Source organism: Colossoma macropomum, unplaced genomic scaffold (assembly GCF_904425465.1).
Source record: "Colossoma macropomum unplaced genomic scaffold, Colossoma_macropomum, whole genome shotgun sequence".
In the NCBI taxonomy this organism is placed as follows: domain Eukaryota; kingdom Metazoa; phylum Chordata; class Actinopteri; order Characiformes; family Serrasalmidae; genus Colossoma; species Colossoma macropomum.
The window spans coordinates 39,807,425-39,827,186 of NW_023494784.1; positions in this window are offsets into that span (position 1 = coordinate 39,807,425).

Consider the following 19,762-nt stretch of genomic DNA (forward strand, 5'->3'; position numbering starts at 1 on the left):
CCTTTAATTCACTCCTCTCCAAGTGCGGCTTGTTTGCTTATTGGAGCAGAGAGTGAATTACTTGTCTTCTTTTTCTGTTATTGCCAACTGTTGCCATTGGAAACCTCAGCAAACTGGGAGTATGGAGTTTAATGAGGGAAATGAAGATGGAGACAGAGAGAGAGAGAGAGAGAGAGAGGCAGAGGAGGACGTTTTACCATTTTCATCCGTTATCATTACAGACAGACAGTGGGAGCAGACAGTACAGACTGTAATTTGCAGATGGAGCACCTTATATAAAATGCATGCACGGAGATGCACATTCTCGCTAAGTGATCTCTCCATGCTCCGCCCACAAATACTGTCGATGGCAGAAATCCCATTTAAAATGTCTTTACAAGAACGCCTTGCAGTGGTGAAAATGCCTACATTTTATTAATATGAGGTGATATTTATTTAGTTTGAATATGAAAGTTCACATTGATTGGATAGACTGGGTGTATTTTCTTTTTTCATATACTTACCCTGTCTTACAGCTATGGTTAGCATCAGTGACCATGTTATAAGTTTATATACACTTTATGTTTATCATATTTTTCAATGGGATCCATAATTTCTGCTATTTATTACTTGAGTGGCTTCACTTTTTTGGACATGTACACACTTAAAAATGATGGACCTTCAAGGGTTCTGAAGAATGAACAATGTGCTATATATGGTTCTATATAGAACCTCTTAAAAAAGGGTTCTATATAGCACCAAAAAAGGTTCTTCTATTGTAACAAGCTTGACGTCATAATAATAGAGGAACCCTTTTGGTGCTATATAAAACCCTTTTCAAAAAGGTTCTATACAGAGTCATCTACAGCACATTCTCCATCAATTTCTTTAATCATGCAAACAATGCTTTTTATTATTTTCCTTCCATAAAAAAACTCAAGCAGTGAAGAGCAGCACTTTTTGGATACATGGCATTTCACCATGCAGGAGCACCTGCGAATAATGAGCTGAATAGATGTAGATAGAGGACTTCAAAAGGAAAAACGATACAAAAAGCCAAAGAAGTCACGTTACTAAATGGACCAATCCCACATGTGGTCCCTGGAGTGGATAGCTTCCACACTCAAAGTGGACCGCACCACCAGAGTATGCTGGAAGCAAACCCCAGACCACCAATTTCAGGAGGACCAGAGATCGGTTTTTAGGACCGCTCCCAGGCTTGAAAATACTTTTCACACCAAACATGTCGAACTCCCACAGTGGTTCTGGGTCAAAAAAAAAAAAAAAGTGTGAAAACGCCCAAAGACGTTTGCACAGAACTGCACGTCAAGTTAAACTTCTTCAGACATGCGATAGTAGCTAATGGTGTTCCAGTTTCTCATTAAGTTGAATGGATTTTATTTTCCCCAACATTCTGTGAAGCTTGTTCAAGCTATCAACCATTGCAAGGAAAGAACACATTTGTGGGGTCAATTGAGGTCAATTGAGGTCTTTTTGCACTGCACAAAGCTCTGGAACCTTTGGCATGTGACAGTTGGAACTGTGCTTTTTCCATAGACCATTGGTCCAGTACTGAATGTTCTAGCTTTATGGTTTTTGGTGCCTGCTCAGTAGTGGTATCTGATGGTAGTTGAGAGTGTTCTCCTCTGTCTTTGGTAATACTTGCAGCTGATGCCATGCTGATGGATTTTTTGCTTCTACAGGTGAGGATAAAGTGAATAAGTAAGTTATTTTTTGAGAATTATTTGTAAAGACTGCTCATATTTTACAATTGGCAGAGAAAAATAGAAAATCGAGTAGACAACTGGACATTTTTGTGAATGTTTGGGGCAGGACAGTGCTTTCTTTCATGTCAGTCAGTAAGTTAAACCAGGTAGCATGCAAGGTATCTGATTAGCCAAAATACACACTTCAGGATGCAATTAAGTAGTTAATCTGACAGTTAATCTGACATTTCAAGCAGGTGGAAAATGAACTGAAACCAGAACCATAAGACTTCTGTTCTTGGTCACTTATTCTTTTTGTATGTCCAGTAGAAAAGCATCCTTAGTGCATATGACCACAGGTCTCTATAACCCCTCTTAAACTTATTATTCAGTTGTTAATCTTACTATTGTTCAGTAAGTACTATGGTTTTTTATCTTAGTAGTTACGACAGTGAGGAACCAAAGTATGAACCAATACATAGAACTTTTAAAAGAATCGCACTATTTCTTCAGTACCTGAACCAACACCATCTCTCCTGGTTTTCCCACAACGCACCAGGAGCCAGGCTGGTGGGCAGGAGGACCCTCTAGGTACGTGAGTCACAGGATGCTTGTCTTATTGCTCTGATTAAACTCCTCTCCGTCTCTGTATGGTTTAACGGTCATCTGCCGCCTCCTGTACTCCTGTTCAGTAATGCAGCTTCAAGCACAGCAGGCACGTCTATGCAGCAGCTGCCGCGGTCAGTAAGTGCAGGCAGAGGATGAGGCGCATCCGCTCTGGCTCCTCACTGACCTGGGTTAGAGGGGAGAGAGTTTGTTTTTAAAGAGACGAATGTATTTTGAGGAGTTTTGAGTGGATTCCTCCAGCAGGATGTATAGGAGATGGTCTGAGGAGGGTGAGATTAAAGGGCCCATATTTTTCTAGGGTTTTATTTTGTCCAAACGTTTATGTGTGGATATGTACCACAAATGGTCACAATTCATTTTTACAGTCCAAAATAGTCCCAAGTTGAAGAACATTACTATTAAACAGCTGGATGCATTTTCTGCTGATGCATTTTTGGCAAAGTGGCGACCATCCTCGCTCATGAAGGCCTAGGCCAGGGGTCAGCAACCCAAGTGTTAAGAAGAGACATTTTGTCCTTTGAACAAAAATGAAACCACCTTGAGAGCCGCAACATTTTATGTCCGTTTTACCATCTTGACTGTAAACATGTCTCAGTATGTGCTGATGTACTAGTATAGGATATTCCAAGAGTAGAATAGTTTCTTGTAAATGTCTCTCAACATTCGACTTTTCATGAGGCTACATTCAGCTTCTCATTCGCCAGCTACTTGGTAGAATTTTCCCTTTCCACCTTAAATGGTGTAGAGGTGCCAAAATGTAACTGCTGCACCATTTAAGGTGGAACGGGAAAATTCAAACAAGAAGCTGGCAAATGAGCAGCGACTTCAGCTTCATGACTTTTTAGTGTTTGACAGTTTCTCTTTGCAGATTAAACGTATCAGGAAACCAGCTGAAGTGATTAGAAATGCAAATAAGTCAATTCGTCTCCAAATGATCAGTGTTCATCTTAAATCTCTCTCTTTGCTGTTTTGTTAGCTACTAGTTAGGTGAGATTGTTGTCTGCATTGCTAAGGCGACCAGCAGTCTGTTTGCCAACCTTCAGGGTAAAAGGGTGTATTAGCAGATATACATCAACTCCAGCATTTAAGACCATTTATTGTTAAAACTGTGTCAGCAGTTTTATTTTACTGCAAAGGAGGATTATTTTATTTTTACTTAAAAATCTAATTTTGCTGTGGAGCTGCAACAGGGCAGTAAAAGAGCCGGAGCCGCATGTTGCTGACCCCTGGCCTCGGCATTTCCTGGATGCTTCTTTTATAACCAAGCATGTTTGCATCACCTGTTCACTTGTTTTTTGAACATTTTGCAATGTTTCTAGTCTTAAATTGCCCCATCACATATTTTTTGGAATGTGTTTCAGGCACTGATTTCCGAATGAGCATATATTTACAAAAAAAAACTGTAAAGCTGAAACAAAGGTCAAAGCAGATTCAATGCTGACGGCTTTTATTTGCATTTTACCTACTGTCTCAAGGTTTTTTTGGAACTGGGTTTGTTCATCAAACTCATTTTCAGTAAAGCAAAGAACATCTGGTTTTCCATGATATGGGCCCTTTAATTACCAGGTGTAGCTCTTAGTTGTCTCTCCGTTTTCCAGCTGTTACTTCTTTCTGCTTCCCAAGTGTTCTACTACATCTGTTTCTCTCTCTACATCTCTCTCCCTCTATCTCTCTCTCTCTCTGAGACAGCCCCTCTCCTGGGTTTTTTCCAGAACATAAGAGATAAGGCCTCTGCTCTGACAGAGACTGATGCCCAACACGCCTCGCTCTGATTGGATGCTGAGAGCACGGGCGGTGAGAGAAAAACGCGCACCTCGCCCAGTGACCGGTTGCTGGGGCGGAAGATATTCTCCGGGGATGAACAGGCCCATTCGTTACTGACAGGACCTGTCCTGGTCAAGTGTGTGTGTGTGTGTGAGTGTGTGTGTGTGCGCGTGTTTGTTGAACAGCCGCACAGCATGCAGGTCACATTCAGAACAAGGAGAGCATAACACTCCTTCAGAGGAGGCGTGTGTGGAGCTGTAAAACTGAACCTGCAGGGCCATCACTCAAAGCATCCGCCATAATAGCTGTGGCATCACATTTAAAATGCCCTTTTATAGCTTAGCGATGAGGCTAATGTAGCTATATCATACCAATACCAATGCGGGCCAAAATACTGATGCCAGTCACCAACACCAAGTGCTTAAATTCTCAAAAAGACTTAGAAAAGTCTGTTTTTCAACAAGGTTGAAAATGAACTCAGCCTTTTTTAAAGGGCCCATAGTATCAAAACTGAGTCTTTTCACACTGTTTAGGTTTCGAAACATGCCAAATAAAATTCAAAATTCAAAACATAATTAAAATGCAAAGTTATAGTTAACCAGAAAACTCAAGAGGAAAGAACATGTGATGCACTACTGTCATCTCTTAATATATTATAAGATCATATAGCTGTAAAATAAGGAAATCTATTAAATTAGCCACGTGTCCTTGAAATATATACTCTGAATCCATTCAACTGACAATGTAATTCTAATGTAAGAGACAAAATTAGGGGCAGAATTCTGCTGATGAAAAATAAACTCAGCATAACTTAATCATTTAGATGTAAACCAAGTCATACAGAGTGGTTTGATGTGAGATGCTCCATTCTAGAGAAACGTACAGAGTCAGAATTGTTCACAGTGGTGGTGATAGGAACCAGACATCTCTCACAGAAAGTTATTAAATTAAATGGTTATTAATACACTGTTTGATGTCTGAGACATTGTTCTACAGTAGCTTTGAGATAAGCTTTTAGCCGTATTTAAATCCATTCATGGCAAAGCGGTACATGCAGGCTGCTGTAAGGCAAAATCGTCTCCAAAGAAAACTTTTTTCCTTTAGATTTTCCACTTTTTAGCCGTCAACAACATTACATATATGGCTTTGGACGGTAAATAAAATGGCTATATTTGTGCTGTAGCCATTGTGACCCATGGTTCCTATCACTACCACTGTAAAGAAATCACATCAAACCACCTGGACTGACCTTGTCTTAACCACTGAATTATGCAGACGACAAATCAGACAGAATTCTATTTTAAATCATCTTAGCCTTATGCTGTAGCAATGTTTTGACCATAGCAGATGACCATGCCAGGCTATGGCCGAACTGGGCAAAAAAAAAAAAAGTACACACATGCAGAAAACAACAGTTTTTCTTGCATGTTAACCCTTTCATGTCGGCAATGTCGAATGCAACATTAAAGTTAGTCATGGATATAACAATAAATATTTTGTGAAGGCTACATGTTCGACATGTACTTTCATTTTGCACAGAAAAGTAGTGTCATTCCGGCGGCAAGTCAGGAACACAGCCTCTGATTGGTCGACAGACTTGTCCCAAGGCATTAGTGGATGGCTAACAGCTATGCTAACAACAATAACTCTTTTCAATAAGAAGAAATGGAGAAATATTCACAGAAGATATTCAGTGTTGAGTTTGTCATTGTGGATTTATTTATTTTCCAAAAAGACAGTGCAGATTAAGTATGGATAACAAAGCTTCTGAAAGGGATATGCTTGGACCGGACCCCTCATTGAAACAGCAAAACACTAGCCTTCTGGGAAAAAAAGTAAGTGTATAGCATGCAGCGTTCCCAAGATGTTTATTCTTTTTATGTACATCCTTTGATGTTGCATACGGCATTGTCGACCTGAGAAGGTTAACAGTTAAATGGTAACAGTTCACTGTACACTCTTAAAAAAGACTTCAAGGGTTCTGTTTAAAGAAAATGCTCTTCTATAGAAACATTACCACTCAAAGAACCCTTTCCATGATAAAAGAGTTCTTAAATGCATGAATGTGCTACAGATAGTTCGAAGTTGAAAAGGATTCTAGCACCCAAAAGAGTTCTATTGTTACAAGCTTGGCACTGTAATAATAGAAGAACCCTTTTGTGTGCTACTTAGAACGGTTTTCAAAAAGATTCTATATAGAACCATTTACAGCACATTCTCCATCAATCTGACGAACGATTTTACAGTGCAAAGAACCCTTTAAGCATGCAAAGGGCTCTTTGAGTGTTCATGGTTCTATATCGAACCATTGTCTTTACTAAAGAACCCTTGCAGCCCCATCTTTTTAAGAATGTAGAGTACTGTGCATAAGGCTACCTGACACCTACAGACGTTTGCACTGTCAGCTGACATAACCTTACATAAATGTATGCTTATTACAATATGTGTCATCTGTTATAAAGGCTACTTTAGTAAACGTTGAAAATCGAAATTGGCAAATGTAACTGTAAATGTAACTAATGTAAATTCAGCAAATTAGCAGTAATTGTACATGTCCTCTGTAGAAGATGAATTACGTTTTGGGAAGCCCAAAAGATTTGCCCAAATGTTTTCACTGTATAATTCAGTGGTCTCTGAATATAAACCTCTTGAAACTTTAAAAATGTTTACATACTACATTCAACTCTTTACAACAAGCACCTCTTCAATATACACCGATCAGGCCTAACATTATGACCACCTCCTTGTGTCTTTGCTCATTGTCCATTTATCAGCTCCACTTACTATATAGGTGCACTTTGTAGTGGATCAGACACAGCAGTGCTGCTGGAGTTTTTAAACACCTCAGTGTCACTGCTGGACTGAGAATCGTTTACCAACCCAGAATATCCAGCCAACAGCGTCCTGTGGGCAGCGTCCTGTGACCACTGATGAAGGACTAGAGGATGGCCAACACAAACTGTGCAGCAGCAGATGAGCTATCGTCTCTGACTTTACATCTACAAGGTGGACTGACAAGGTAGGAGTGTCTAATAGAGTGGACAGTGAGTGGACACAGTGTTTAAAAACTCCAGCAGCACTGCTGTGTCTGATCCACTCGCACCAGCACAACACACACTAACACACCACCACCACATCAATGCAAATAGTATCTGCTCTGTGAGGGTCCATGGGGGTCCTGACCACTGAAGAACAGGGTAAAAGGGGGCTAACAAAGTATACAGAGAAACAGATGGACTACAGTCTGTAATTGTAGAACTACAAAGTGCACCTATATAGTAAGTGGAGCTGATAAAATGGACAGTGAGCGTAGAAACAAGGAGGTGGTCATAATGTTATGCCTGATCGGTGTATGTCATGTGTTCTATGTAAAGAAATAGAGTTTAGGATTAAACACACACACACACTAAACCATTTTTCCTTCTGGGTCGTGGGGGGAGCCGGAGCCTATCCCAGCGGTCATTGGGTGGAAGGCAGGATACACCCTGGACAGGTCACCAGTCCATCGCAGGATCGCTAGGATTGTTGTTCACTCACTATTATTGTCGCAAGAAAGTAATTTAAATGGCATTTTCATTGCAAATATCAGATTTTATTCATAACTTTGAGTGACTGAGTCAGTTATGGGCAGAATTCTGTTGAGCTTGGGTCAAGTTTTGATTCAGAACCTGAAGATGTGAATCTGGTAGGGTTCAGACAAAATTTTATCAGGCTTGGGTCAGGTTCGGACTCAAATCTCAGTGGTGTTGGTCATGGCGGTTTGGCTCGGACAGAAAGTTCTCAGGTTGCATTTGCACCTGGCCAGAATGTCAGTCCCCATAACCCTGCCCATTCACTGTGAAGTTACAAGGAGTGTTTTAGCCTGGACTGGTTTTGAATGGCCCAGAACATCCACAGACATTCAAACCACATTTATATATATATGAATCTTAAAAGCACAGCCTGTTTAATTCTAAGGCATAAAGAGAGGATGGAAAATAGTCATGCAAAAATGAATGACCATTTCTGGTACATAAACCCACATAAACGTCATAAATGAGCCTCATGAAAAAAAATCAAATGCAAGAAGGATGTAGGAAATTGGCCATTTAGAAAACCACAATGCTGATAGTGTCTAAATCTGAATATGGGCTTGTAAAACATCCTTATGTGGCGGTAATGAAGTTGAGAACGTGTGACTGATTAACTCAGTGTACTTTACTCCTGTTGGAGGACCACATCACGACACAGTTCACTACACAGCTTAGCATTTTCCCCCGCACTAACACACCTGATTCAGCTCAGCAGCTAATTATCGAGCCCTTCATGAGTTGAATCAGGTGCACTGGAGCAGAAAAAGCATGAAGCCTGATGATGCCACGACGCCATAGGACGACCGGATTAACTGTGGATTCTGAATTCTATGCTTTTTATGTCTAATGTAAGATGTCGCTGTTATTTAAAAACCTGGAATCTTTTAATTTTTGAACCATTTTAAATTTACATCATTATTTCATAATGAACCCATTAAAACCACAGACTTACTAACTACTAACAGTTGTTCAGTAACTGCAAGGACTACAAAGCAAATTGGCTCAGCTCTACTTAGGTTATAACACTATGGGCCCACTGGTGGACACATGGCCCTGTAATGGGTTTGGAATTACAGGTATTGTGATTAGGGTTGGGATAAAATGTATTTTGGGAATTTGTATTTCAAATACAGAAATAAAGTACCTGTATTTAGTTTAAGTCAGAGTATTCAGGCAGTATTTAGTGTACAGGTTTTTACATTTTTAGGAGAATGTCTTTAGAATATTTACCCACTACATTAAAAGGAAACATACTGTGGCATCCTTGTTGCTGTAAAGGGTAGAGCCATGCAAAGTGGCCACACTCCCAGGTAAAAAGAACACTTGTTGCTGTTGTTGTTGCTATTTTTTTCCCCAATTTACTCCCCAATTTAGACATATTAAATTCCACCAATTAGTTAGGACTCCCCAGTCACACAATACCACCTGTGCTAGGATAGCAAAAGCTAGCACAGGTTTCCTCTGAGACCTGCAAAGTCAGCCACTCCATCTTTTTGAACTGCCACCCAGATATCGGTCCTGGCTTGATAAGGTTGGCACCCCGCTGACTGTTTGCCACTGCTGGTCCACCTTCGGACCACCCAGATTACTGTCCTGCGTACAAGCACTAACTAGTTTTTAATCTCCCCAAACAAATTTTAAATGCACAAAGACTTTTATTTTCGAAATTAAACTACAACAAATATTATGAACTGAGAGAAATTAGGCCTAATATAAAATGACTTAATAGAAAATGTTCTATAGAAATGTTGCTGATGCTGTGCTAGATTAAAATTATTTACTGAACTTATTTATAATGTATAATTAAAGAAATGAAGGAAGGAAAAATAAGTAATTTGGACTGTGAGTGGAAAACGAGCAATAATAAGTGGAATTTTGTCTGATACTCTGCTTAACCACCAGTGGGCCGCACAGAAAACGCTGAGCAAAACACCAGTGGACCACCAGCTTTGCCATCAGTGGGCCGACAGTGGTCCACTATCTTCTTGCTATCAGGGCAGTAGGACAACATCATTAGACAGCTGAGCATGCTCGGAGAAAAGCACCAACCGCCAGTTCTGCTACCTCAGCTGACATACACCTGTACTGCCTAGCATCGTGCTGAGTGATGGGGGAGACGGGCGCCATCTACACTTATCAACAAGCCACAATCATCGCAGAAAATGGACAAACAGACTGGTTCCACATCAGCAGTAAGGCAAGACTGCCCATTATCCCCACACTCATTCAACCAGTATGCTGAACATATAATAAGCAGGACTAGAAGATGATCAAGCAGTCAAGATTCAGGGAAGAAACATCAATGACCTTCAAAATGCAGATGATGACAATCGTAGTGGAAAACCAGGAAAATCTAAGGGTCCTATGAAGGGTCAAAGGTGAAGAAGAGGATGGGACTTCAGCTCAAAATGAAGAAAACAAAGATTATAACAACAGGAAAAGCTGCTAACTCTACCAATGATAGTGAAGATGTCTCTGCAAATAAAGATCAACAAGAACATTGGAAGAAACCCGATTCAAACTAATGATGTTTCTACCGGTGTTCTTGTTGCTACCGAACAATGCGGGTTGCTTTGATAGATGAATTACATCATCAGTATATGCATACTGCCTCCATGATTTGCTGCATGTCCCTCGCCCAGCACGCTCCTCCTTAGCTTTTGCAAAGTCACACTTCCTGTTGTCCTGGTGCCACATGATTAATGGTCCCTGTGGAAACCCAGAGGTGTGGAACACCCTGACATTTGCTCTCGGCGCGTCCTCCGAGCTGAGACAGGGTGGCAGGTCGCTGTGTGCCGAGGTGTGTGTGGCCTACTGAAGTGTGTGTGTGTGTGTGTGTGTGTTTGGGGGGATAGATTAGCTCCTTTTGATGCGAGAGAGGGGAGTGTGTGAAAGAGAGAGCTTTCATCAGCATTCTCACCACAACTGTCCGACATTTTCAACACCTCAGTGAGTCAAGTTGTGTTTTAGAGCCTTTTCAATGCATTTATCACTCTTTAACACAAAGGCCAAAACATATTCTCCATAATGGTGAATCAGGAACTAGCCACAGGAGCAATGAGCAAAAACATATTACCATGACAACTGAAAAGCTCATTTGTGTGCTTTGATGTTGATTGAATAGAGGCTTCTCCAAGCATCAGATAAAGAGATTGATTCAATTCTCCATATAGTACTACAATACCACTCAACTGCCTCTTTTGAGCGCGCACTCCATCCACTTTAACAGAAACCCTGCCTTCACCTACCTTACAGGTCCATATATAGGAGCACAGTTACAGACTGTAGTTCATCTGTTTCTCTGTATACTTTGTTACCCTGTCCTTCAATGGTCAGGACCCCCACAAGACCACCACAGAGCAGGTATTATATGGGTGGCGGATCATTCTCAGCACTGTATTGACACTGACATGGTGGTGGTGTGGTAGTGTGTGTTGTGCTGGTACGAGTGGATCAGACACATCAGTGCTGCTGGAGTTTTTAAGCACCGTGTCCACTCACTGTCCACTCTATTAGACACTCCTACTTTGTTGGTCCACCTTGTAGATGTAAAGTCAGAGACGGTAGCTCATCTGTTGCCACACAGTTTGTGTTGGTCATCCTCTAGTCCTTCATCAGTGGTCACAGGATGCTGTTGGCTGGAAATGTTTGGATGGTGGACTATTCTCAGTCCAGCAGCGACACTGAGGTGTTTATAAACTCCAGCAGCACTGCTGTTTTCTTTCTGTCCCTGTCTCTCTCTCTCTCCCTTGCTTTCTCTGTATATATCTCGTTCTCTCATTTCTTGTTCCACCCCCCCATTGCTCCCTTTAGTTCTCTCTGTCTCACTTTGTTCCCCCCTCTATCTCTCTCTCTCTCTCTCTCTCTCTCTCTGTCTCACAGATTTGAACTTTCACAGTTCAGATGCAGATGGCTCTCTACATCTCTGCATTGTTCTTATTATTCATCACCCCCCCCCCACCCCTCCTGTTGTTGCCATGGCAACTAATTATTATTTCTAGTGCTGTTGTTGAACTTGGCAGTGATGTCTTAGAGCAGAGAGACTTCAGATGCAGCCGCCCAGGATCAGGGCGAGAAACTGTTTCTCTGATCACCACCATTCATTACATTACAGAGACAAAGTGTGTGAATGTGTTTGTATATGTGTGTGTGTGTGTGTGTGTGTGTGTGTAGGGAGAGAGAGAAAGAGAAAAAGAGAGAGAATAAGTCAGATTTAAGTCATTTGCAATCTGTAACTATGACTCTGTAGCTCCAATTGCTGTACCTTTTGTGTGTCTGTACTAGAGGTTCCGAAGCACCAGGCCATGGACTGATTATTATTATTATTATTATTATTATTATTATTATAGCACTATGATAGTATTTCATGGCTAAATTCTTCCTTTCAGCCTACATCACATCTCCAAATGGCCTCCCAAGTGCGCAAAGGTGCTGTTTGCTTCATTTAGCTAAAGGCTAATGCGAGCAAAGAATTCAAAAATGACGACCCTGACAAAATTAAGAAACGTGTAATTGTGGCTGCAAACACAGGAAAAATACATCAAAGATAAGACTGAAAATAATACTAATGTAAAAAGAGCATCATTCAAAAATACTACTCCTATTATTATTATTATTATTATTATTATTATTGATGCAATTACTATAATCAAAGTAGCATTTATATTTACATTAAATTAATTTTATGAATGCATTCAGCATACTGTTTTCAGCTGATTCATAGCATAAGGGAAGAAACTAGAAGCTAAAAACAATGTGATGCTTCAAACACAGCAATCTAAAATATGATTGCATCTACATCAAGTGTAAATTCATCGCCACTGGGGATGCTAATGCACCAAAACCGTTGTGTGTGGTTAGCAGAGAGAAGCTTGCTACAAAGGCCACAAAGCTGTCGAGTCCAATCGAGTTAAAGTTTATGTATACAGCACTTTTTACAACAGGTGTTGTCACGAAGCAGCTTCACAGAAAATATGGTTCTGAGTCCCCACAATAAAGTCAAGACTCAAAAGGGGAACCCACTCCTCTCTGATGGAAACCGGATAGCAAAACAATTAGGGGCAATTTGAATAGACGGTATGATTTTGCAATTAATATAAAATATTAAATATAGAAAAAGGGGAAAAAAAAAAGCCTGTCATTTGACAGAAGTATTCAGATTAACCAATGATAACCGATGACTGCCATTAAAGGCCTATCAGACTAACAGTGAGGAACAGATCTACAGTGATGAGCTCAGAGTGTTGTCAGGCAAGGGAGGCAATGTCTATGATAAATAGTTCAGTAGTTGAATCTGGAAAGTGAACGCTGTCCAGTTTCTTCCCCATCGAAGTCAAAACATAGGCTAATCATATGTGAGTAATTGTGGGGCTCCCAGAATTCATGTTTCTCTTACATTTATTGGGCCTGGGTCAGGTTTAAATTTCGCATTGAGGTTTTTCACAGCTCGTCTCTTGTCCAGGTTTTCTCCCTAATTTGTTCTTCCTCCCTCCTTTTATTAACCATTAAAATTATATCTCTAGCTGTTCAGGCTAAAGCCTCTTGGTCAGATGGAAGCTATCTCTAATGAGTTCACATTCTTTCTCTAATTGTGTTTACCCTGCTCTCTCTCTCTCTCTGTTTCTCATTCTCTCTCTCTCTCTCTCTCTCTCTTTCTCTATCAATCTATCTCTTTCTCTCTCTCCCTTTCTCTCATTCCCTCCTTTACTTTTCTCATTTACTCTTCCTCCCTATTTTTATTAACCCCTTAATATCTCATATGCCAAGGCTTATTATACAGTAATTACAACAAAAACACAAACTTGTCAAGTTTTGTTTTAAGCCATAGGAGATTATGTTGTGGCAGTAAGGTCCACTGAGGTCCTCAAGGCCAGCATAACAACAACTCCCTAGCTATGCAATGCTTTTCCATTTTAAAGACATTGGCCATGATATTGAAAGGCATTGACTGATGACATTGACATTTGTTGACTTTAATTCTGAACAACTGATAATTAGAGTATTCTTTTTTTAATTGTGCTTATTCATTATCTGATGACGGACATCATAGTTGTACCTGCCTGAACAACCACAACTGAGTTGTTTGAATCTATTCATTTTTACCCTTCGTCTTTCCCTGTTAACACCATATACTGTGGTAATATTTAGAAACAGCTTCAAGGTATTGGTACTGTCCAGTGCTGATCCAGACAGACTTTTTTTGGCCTTTGGTCAAGTTTGGACTCAAAACTTTATGCTATAGGTCAGCTCAGGTTCAGGCAGACCTTGGCTGGACTATATCTGGGTTTGGACCAACGTTTCAGGCCCAATTAAAGCTCTAGTGTATGTGTATGATTAAGACATCCCCTGTGTTGGCAGTGCGGTTTTATATTTAGCTGTCTACAAACACTTCTCGGGCTCAGGGGACTGTCTGGTGTACTCAGTGTGATGTGCTGTGTAGATGTGGTGCTGTATGTATGTATGTGTGTGTGTCTGTGTGTGTGTGTGTGTGTGTGTGTGTGTGTGTGTGGAGCAGGCGAGCAAGACCTCGTAAATCTCAGTTCAAGATTTGAGGCATTTGAAAAGAATAACAATAGCCATGAGCAAAAAAACCAGCAGCAGTGCCTCAGCATTGCTACTCTGACAGACCATTGCTTATTTACTTGGACCAGCCTGACCATGCTAACCTCTTCTTACTGATTCCAAGTTTGCATACCATTTGAAGTTCCAACCTTTTCAGACGGCATGCCATTGCCCAGAATGCCCAAGCAAGGCAAAGAAGGAGGGGTTAAAAAAACAAGTGAAGAACACTGGCAAAAAAACAGGGATAAAACAGGGCACATATCAGTAGAGCTAGCAGAGCCATGGGGCTAGCAGAGGATTTTTTTTTTTTTTTCTCCTGAGGTCTTGAGTGTTTGTTTAAACTCATGAATCAAACGGCCGCAGCAGTCTCAGGGCTTGACACCCATGTTTGCCCAGTGCATGGGTGTGGAATATATGCCCCCTGGGTTCAACACTGCTCTGTGAGTGACTATATCAGAGCTAATGAGCTAGCTTATAGATCAGGGCTCAGTTAGCATGCCCAGTATGTCAATCCTGGCCCTGTCCAGCATGAATCCAGCAGGAGTTTGTGAAACGCTTCTATTATTTTAATGACTTGGAAGACCAACATAACACTAATGTTGCTAGCAGTGAATGGCCTTGCTAGCATGATACTCCAGCCTTTATTAGCAACTTTTGATATATTTTGGGACCTCGATTTATTTCTTCTAGTTGTCTTTTCAAGTTTTTAATCGTTTTCATTGCTGAGTGAATTATTACCGCTAACAATTTCACAAAGTTTTTCATTTTTAAGCTTTTCGTTTTGTTCCACCAACTGATTCTCCAACAGTGCCACAGGACATACATTCAGATTCAAAAAAGCTTCTGGAATAATATGAAAAAGCCCAAATCTAGTGATGGAGTTAGCGAGGCACAGTATTCCACTGCATGCACTGCCAGAGTCTAGTCTAGCATTGTTCTCTCTCTTAGCTGGAGTTAATTAGGCCTGCCTTATGCTCCAGGTAGGCTGGGGTAAGTGCACGTTTGGTGTCTTCTCTGTTTGCAGCAGTCTCCAGAGGCTGTTTGAATTGATTATAATGCGCCGTTTGTTGTTCCAGTGCATGGTCTAATTGGGCTCTTCATTTGCCATGATAAACAGTCATATTGAGACGAGATGATGAAAGGAGCGAGTTCATCTGTCTGTCTAATAGTTCTAGTTCGGATCTCTGATGAGCTGATTCAATTACGTCTTGTTTGTTTGTTTTAGGTTAGGTGCGGTCAAGTGAGTAGTTGGTGCACTGGCTTTAGATGTAGGATCTACATATGTTCACATTTGCCATGAAAGCCCCATAAAACATAATGGTGATTCTAGGTCTGTATAAATTGGGTGGCCATTTGGTGGAGTCCAAAGTCTATAAACCAGAACATTCTGAGTAATTAACAGAAATGACTCATTCTGGTGGATAGTGTTCTCCTGGCATCCGCTAAACCCAGACTGCCAGGTAGTGCAGCATGATTCATCACTCCAGAGAACACATTTCCACTGCTCCAGAGTCCAGTAATGGCATGCTTTACACCACTCCAACTGATGCTTGGCATTGCGTATAGTGACCTTAGGCTTGTTTGCAGGTGCTTGGCCATAAAAGCTCATTTCATTAAGTGCCTGATAAACAATTCTTCTGCAGATGTTGTTTCCAGAGGCAGTTTGGAACTCTGCAGTGAGAGATAAATTTACATAAGATAAATTTTTACATGATTCAACACTTGGCAGCCCCTCTTTGTGAGTTTGCGTGGTCTACTGCTTCATGGCTGAGCTGTTGTTGCTCTAGGACACTTCCACTTCACGATATTAGCACTTACAGTTGACCAGGGCAGATCTAGCAGGACAGGAATTTCACAAACTGCCTTGTGGCAAAGGCATCCTATGACAGCGCCACATTCAGTGCCACTGAGCTCTTCATTATAACCCATTCTGCATGGCTATGCGGGGTAGAAAAGCAGACTTATTGCTCTGGGAATAAACTGAGGGTGAAATTTCGAAACCAACCCAATGCTTCCTGAAGGTGGTGCTCAATAATGCCAGTCAGACAACAAGCCTCTGACACCCATTATCCACAGCAAACAACAATTGCATAACACATAAACAATTGCATAACACATAAATACAAGCACTCACCACTGAGAAATGAATGAATATGAATTTGTGCACAGCTTAGCTTAGCAGACTGAACCTTTACCATAACCACATTGGCAAACAAGCCAGAACATCTCTTTTTTCCTGAGTAAATGTCTTCAAAAGTGGTTCCATTGAATTGATTGCATATCTGACAAAACTAAATCAAAGGGCAACAGGAGTGAACAACATAATTTCACAGATTTATGGGTGGGTTTTAGAGGGGGCGGACCCTTATACAATCCAACATCAACAGTTGAACAGGTTGTCCCCAGATGTGTATTCTCAGCATGAGATAATGTCTGGCCTGGTAAGGCTATTGCCACCGCTGCCACCTCCCATGGCTGATGGGACCAATAGAAATTCCCCAAAAATGAATAGGAATAAATAAGGCAGCTGCTATTTACACTAAGTGCAAAGAGAACGATGTTGCCATGTACACTTAGTGTAAATAGCATGATTTTACTTCAAAGTAACATCATGCTATTTGCACTTACATAAGTATATGCTATTTTGTCCTCTCTCTTAATACTGATTCAGTATTAGCCTAAAATTGAGCGATACAATTATTCTGCCTTTTATCCAAGCTGTACTTGAGGTCATTCTTACCAACCACTGTCCATCTTTGATTTGTAACTGCTATTGCTTACATATGCACTTGTTTATATCCATGTAATTAAAAAAAAAAAAATCAATCTTTCCATATAACTATTAAAATTACATTTTTACTTTCATTGCAACAATTAAAGTGGATCTGAAGTAATTTATTTTTTTATTTAAGACAATAATAATGGACAATATATAATCATTTAGAGGAACACAAGCATACTCTCTTGAATCAAACTCAGTTTAACTGCCAAACACTAATACCAAAACAAAAACTCCTGAAAACAGTGTGCAGTGGTGTTATCCACTACACCAACCAGCATCACTCTATTGTCCTGTATTTGTCCTGTAGCTTTAACAACTGTTACTGTTAGAGTGATGTTTTGATTAATTACAACCTCATTTCCAAAAAAAAAGTTAGATGCTCTGCAAAATGTAAATAAAAACACACATAAAAAGTATGATAATTACAGCAAAAGGGACACGAGTGATGGTGGGAGGAGGACGTCAGCCGCCAGAGAGGGAGGAACTATGACGACAGCCACAATAGGCACGAACTCCGCTGCCTGGCCTCCATGTATATATATATATATATATATATATATATATATATATATATATATATAAATGTATGCATGTATGTATGTATATATATAGCTGCTGTCAGAACAAAACTGGTAACACTTTCTATGAATCAGAGTTTAAACTAGTGCTGCCATCAGTGTTTTACCCAATGTGGGTAAAATGTTTAAACTCTGACATTTGAAGCCTGTAATGTGCTTTATTATGTATGTTTTAGTGTTTCAGTAAATCCTTCAGTAAATACTTCAACTTGAAGCCTCACTCTGAACACTGGAGGAGGCTTTAGTACAGTATGCTTCACTTTACTTAGAGCAGACAAATACAGCTTACGAGCTCTTACAATTTGTTATGATGAGTACTTATAATGTATTATGTTAACAATTCATAATACATAATAAACATGGCTATAACGTATAATGCATTTTTATAAATATTTATAGCTATGTTTATCATTTCTTACGAATGCATTATAACATGTTATGAAAGTGTTTATAGATGCTTACAAAGGTGACATTCATAGAAAGTGTTACCACAAATCCTTGTATCTTCAAAATGATAAATTACCTTACTTTTAATGAAACCAGACTTTTTTCCAAGTAATTTCAGGCCATTTCTTTTGGTCCATTAATCATGAAATTTACACACAACGTAAAGAGCAACAGGCATTTTCAAATAATGTCAAAAACTGAAAATCGATATACAAGCAGGTTTTGTTTCCGCCAACAGTGACATATATATAATCATCCCAAACCAGGCCTGAAACCCAAGTGAAACCCAATATTTTGTCAGGTGCTGTCAGGCTTGCATAGGGCAGCAAACCTCTAAAATTCATGCACACACATACACACATACACACAAACACATATACACACATGGCCCCTGAACAAAACACACCTGTGATTGGTGGGATTGGTGGGTTGCTCTTTCAGCTCACAAATGGAATAGGTGCCAAGTGCCAGTCCATTACAGTATGTGTGTGAGTGTGGCTGACATTTACTGAAATTGCCTTTAAGAATAGAAAGGAAAGCTTTCTTCTACCTCTCTACTTCAGACCAGCTGAGCGAAAAAATATCTTGTATATAAGCTACCTCCCCCTAAACTGCAAATGTTCTCTCCAGCTCATTTCTGATGAAACTCATCGCAACCTTATTTAAAGTTTGCATCAGCTGTGGGTGTTTTGCTCAAGAGGAAAGCTCCAAATCCCCTTAGAGTGACCAGGATACCCTTCCATCCTATCCTGGATGTCTAATGTTAACTGTAGTAATTGCACAGCTCCAGTATCAAGGTGTCTAATGTGCATAATTATCATTAATGTCCAGTCTTAACGGAAACGCTGCCCGGTGCTTTGCAGTGCTGCGCTCGGAACACCAAAACAAACTCCCAAACTCATTCATGCAGTGTCATTCATACAAGGTGTTACTCGGAAAAAGGAATAGATGAAAAAAGAAGTTCCCGATTAAACATAGAAGCTGCTGGTGTTCTCAGATCAATGGAATGGTCCAGACCTCAACATCATTGGATGTGTTTGGGATTACCTGGAGAAAAGGCAACCGACCTCTAAGACTGAACTGAGTATTTTATTATTATTATTATTATTATTATTATTATTATTATTATTATTTTAATTTTGGAAGTTTTTGCAGATTTCTTTAAAAACCTGACAGAAGGACTCCTGAAATGGATGGAAGCTTTCTGAAAAGGGTGGACTTTACTGCTTCTTCATTTAGTGGCCATAGAAACTCTAGGGAGGTCCATAAACCGTAACATTATGTGTAATTAACAAAAATGATAGGATCTGGTAGGTGGTGTTCTTCTGGCGTCTGCCAAACCCCAGATTCATTCATCGGACCACCAGATAATGAAGTGTGATTTATCACTCCAGAGAATGCATTTCCACTGCTCCGGAGTCCAGTTGTGGCTTTACACCACTCCAGACAAAGCTTGGCATGGTGCATAGTAATCTTAGGCTTGTGTGCAGCTGCTTGTGTATGGAAACTCATTTCATGGCGCTCCTGAGGCCCTCAAGCTCTTGTGCTAGTGTTTGGAAGTGAGTGATGAAACAGGATGATGGCTGTTTTTTTTATTTTAGTACTTGGTGGGCTTGGTCAGTTTGGAATTACTTGCAGACTGAACTTTGGAGGGTTTGAATTTTGAAAGTTTTTGCAGATTTCTTTGAAAAACTGAAAGAAGGACTCCTGAACTGGATGGAAGCTTCCTGAAAAGGATGGATTTCA